Genomic DNA, 4174 nt, shown 5'->3' with positions numbered 1-4174 from the left:
CCCCCGCCCCTCCGCGGACAGCCTGAGCCTTCCTACAAGCAGCAGCAGCAGCCAATCAGAAGTGGGCTGAAGGAATGTCAGTTGCTGGAGCCACGGAGCGGGAAAGAAGAGTAAAACTAAAATGGAGGCTATGGAAGGGAAGGGAGACCAGCCTGAAGCAACGAATGAGCTTGAGGGAAGGAAAGAGGCAAAAAACGGGGAGCAGGGAGAGCTTTGAAGGAGTCACTGCAATTTTTAAAAGGTCTACTCAGAAGTAAGTCCCATTGAGTGCAGTGTTTCGGTGTGCTGGCAATGAGTGAGTTTGAGGAAAGGACGGGGAAAAATGGAGAGGAGAGAGCTTAGCCGGATTCACATTTGAATTTTAAAAATGTCTACTCAGAAGTAAATCCCACTGAGTTCAGTGGGGCTTACTCCCAGGTAAGTGGAGTGGAGCTTGTTTGTGCTAGCAATGTGCTTGAGGGAGGGAAGGAAGGAGGGAAAATGTCTACTCAGAAGTAAATCCCACTGAGTTCAGTGGGGCTTACTCCCAGGTAAGTGGAGTGGAGCTTGTTTGTGCTAGCAATGTGCTTGAGGGAGGGAAGGAAGGAGGGAAAATGTCTACTCAGAAGTAAATCCCACTGAGTTCAATGGGGCTTACTCACAGGTAAGTGGAGTTAGGATTGCCTAAAAAAAAGCAAGTGTTCTGCCAGAGAAGCTAGAGCTAGGCAAGGACTGTTTACATTGTTAAAGTACAATCCTAACCCCATGCCTTCTCTAAAGTAAATTCCATTCAGTTTGGTGGGACTTACTCTCAGGTAAGAATCATTAGGATTCCAGCCTCTTAAAATAAACAGTTGGGGGGGCAGAGAAAGGGAGGGGAGTTTGCCTCTGTGTCTGCTCACAGTCCAGTGCAGTCCTAGCCATGTTTACTCAGAAGTAAGTTCCACTGAGTTTAATGGGGCTTACTCCTGAAGTGAATGTGAATATAGAATTACAGCCTTTAACTTCTAAATTCAGTCCTTTCCTTTAAATACTAGGTGATTTATCAATAAATATTATAATTTATAATGTCTGTTCAATGTGTCATCACATGACTCTTATTGTTGCTTGTTACGAGTAGTACACCTACTATTCAGGATAGTGCCACAAATATTAGATTCCAAAACTTGTTCCAACCCCCCTGTGCAGGTAATGAATAATAGCTGCTATCACAACTGCAATAATAAAATAACTTAATAGCTGGGTAACACATTGCTCAGAAATGATAGTTATCAATAAATAATAGAAATTTTGGGTAATAGCTATCCCTTGTATCTTAACAACATAATCCCAAGCAGGTTTATGAACTTTCACAGTTCAATGGAACTTACTCTCAAGTAATTGTGCAAAGGATTGTAGCCTTAATCTTATTTAATGCCTTATTTCCTTTACGACTCAACTTTCCTGCAAAGAGCTCAGTGTGGCATACGTAGTCCTGCACCTTTCAAATATATCCTCAGAATAGCCCTATGAGGTAGTTTAGGCTGAGAAGGTGATTAGCCCAGAAGTCATCCAGTGAGTTTCATGGCTGAAGGAAGGTTTGAATCCAGGTCTCCCAGGCCCTAGCCCAGTACTCTTATCACTACACCACACTGGCTTTTGCAGAACTTGTACACTACAATACCTCTATAATTCCAATATACATTACCCACTATACTTCTCTTCCTTGGTCTTTTAAAACCTATTGAAATCAATGGTAAGGTAAATTCTGTTGTGTGCTTTCTATTTCCTCCTAAAGGTCAAGAAAGAGAAATGTAGCCAAGACTCTTCCAATAATTTGATGACATAGGTCAGCAGTGATACATGGGGGGGGAGGGAGAATGGCAGTGGCACAGAGATGGCAAGGTTGGGGGTACTTTGGTGGAATGCAGCACAAGCTTGCAGGTGTGTGCCCACGTGCTGCAGGATGGTGGTGCCACCAGCCCTGAACTTGCAGGCACCTTGTCTCATTCAGTGAGTGGCAATGTTGCCATTACTGAGAGAGCACTGCTATTGCAGAGTCAGGGATCCACCCTGCGTTTTACTAGAACCTCAAGAACCACCAACTGCAGCCAACTGCAAAAAACATCTAGTATGAAAGAACATGGTGTCTGAGAAGCTGCTGAGCACAGGGTTATCAGAATTGAGATGAGATCACAGTCTTTCCACACATAGATCTATTCCTACTTTCCACAAGTATTCTTAATTTCAGTTGTCAAATTTCCAAATGGATGTGTGTCCTTCTGTTGCTATTGTTAAACAACTGGAAGCCAGAAGCGCTTGCCAATTAACTACAAATCTCCCAGGGATCTACCAATAGATTACAGTCTATCTTCTGGCCATCCCTGCACTAAATCATTTGTATGGGCACAGACCTACCTTGCAGGGTTGTTGTAGCATGGTTCAAAGGAGTGCTTGCAAGAATGAAACTACAATCTTCAAAACATTACCAAAGAAGGCATTCTCAAAAAAGCAATGTCACCTTTCTACTGCGTATCCAGAAATTGAGAAGAAAAAAATGGTGGATTTGCTCATCTCTCTGCAGCTCTTTTCTATGTCAAGTGTCGTGCATCAAAATTAGACACACCTAATGGTCAAACACATGTTAATGGCTGCCTCCAGTAGAAACTGCTGTCAGGAGTAGCTGCATCACATGGTTTTATGGTAACACAAACCTGCCTTGTAGGGTGGTGATGTTTTGTTTATTTATTTATTATTTGATTTATATCCTGCCCTTCCAGCAGGAGCCCAGGGTGGCAAATACTCTATGGTTTGGATGGTTAGACTTCATGGTTAGACTAGATCAGGATCTAATACTCTAGATCAGGATGGTTAGACTTCAGATTTTTGGTACTGATTTTTTTATTATTATTATTATTATGACAAAAACCCAAGATCCACCAACCAGAGCAAGCCATGAAATATATGCACTTAGAGTTAAATAATTCTTAGCCCAGGAATTTGTTTGGAGTTCCAAAATTGAACGAGCTCACAGTGTTTCCACACAAAAACCCACTCAGATTACCCCCCACTTTCTTCATTTCAGCAGTATAATGGTGGGGTGGTCATTTTCTTGTTTTCATTGTGAAACAGGAGTCTAAAATCCTCACTGATCTTCTGTGAGTCATCCTGAGATACAGCAATACATTTTGATCTACGTTCTGCCCATCCTGCATTTAAAGTGCTATACAAAAGCTAAATATTATGACATAGATCAGTGGTTCCTAACCAGGGGTGTGTGAAGTAATCCGGAAGGGGCTGCGAACAGTAAAGAAATTTATTTTTAAAAAGTCTTCACTCCCTGGACACTGTCTGCTCCCCACTGCCGCTGCAGATGACACCTCCTCCTTTCTCCAAATTGGTTGTACACCGCCCAGAGAGCTTGCTATGGGCGGTATAAAAATTGAATAAAATAAAATAAATAAATGAGAAGGGAGGACTTTTGCTGAAGTGCTAGAGCATCTCAGGCTCACCAAAGGCAGGCATCTGCCTCTAAAATACATGGCAAACACCAAAGGAGGCTGAGGGTGGAGCTACCAGAAGGAAGAGGGAATTACTACCACTGACTGCCATCTCCTGACACTACCACTACTGATGACATCCTTACTCAGAACGAGAGGGCTTTTTGTGAAGCAAAAAGAAGCAAGGCTGCAGGGAAAGGCCGCTTTCCCCCTTCCTTCGCCTTCCTGGAGGGAGGAGGTCACAAAAAATTCTGAGCTTATAAAGGGGGTCCCGTACTCATAAAGGTTGGGAACCACTGACATAGATCATAAAAAAAAATACTGATGATCACTTTTTGATACTGAGCTACAAACATTTCTACTGAAAAACCACAGCCCAGAGCTTTCCTGTTTCCCAAATACCAGGAGAGGCTTTCCAGGGGACAGAGTATGTTACAGAGGGAGCAGTAGGCTGGAAAGCCCAACTGATAAATAATTTTCCCCACATTTATATTTTGAGTGTAATTTTGTGTATTAAAACGCATGATATCCTCAAGAAAGAATCAGGTGTACCATGTTGGAAGAATAGTTTCAGTTCATAATCTTTTAAGCAGCTTGTTTTTGTTGCAGCCCCCTCAAAATATTTTCATATATAAATATTCAATATATTTAGGTATGCACTTTCACACATTTATCTATGAGTAAGTCATATTGATCTCTATAGGACTGTATAGACA

The sequence above is a fragment of the Rhineura floridana genome, chromosome 4, assembly GCF_030035675.1.
Source record: "Rhineura floridana isolate rRhiFlo1 chromosome 4, rRhiFlo1.hap2, whole genome shotgun sequence".
Taxonomy (NCBI): domain Eukaryota; kingdom Metazoa; phylum Chordata; class Lepidosauria; order Squamata; family Rhineuridae; genus Rhineura; species Rhineura floridana.
Note: the sequence above shows the minus strand (reverse complement) of the source record.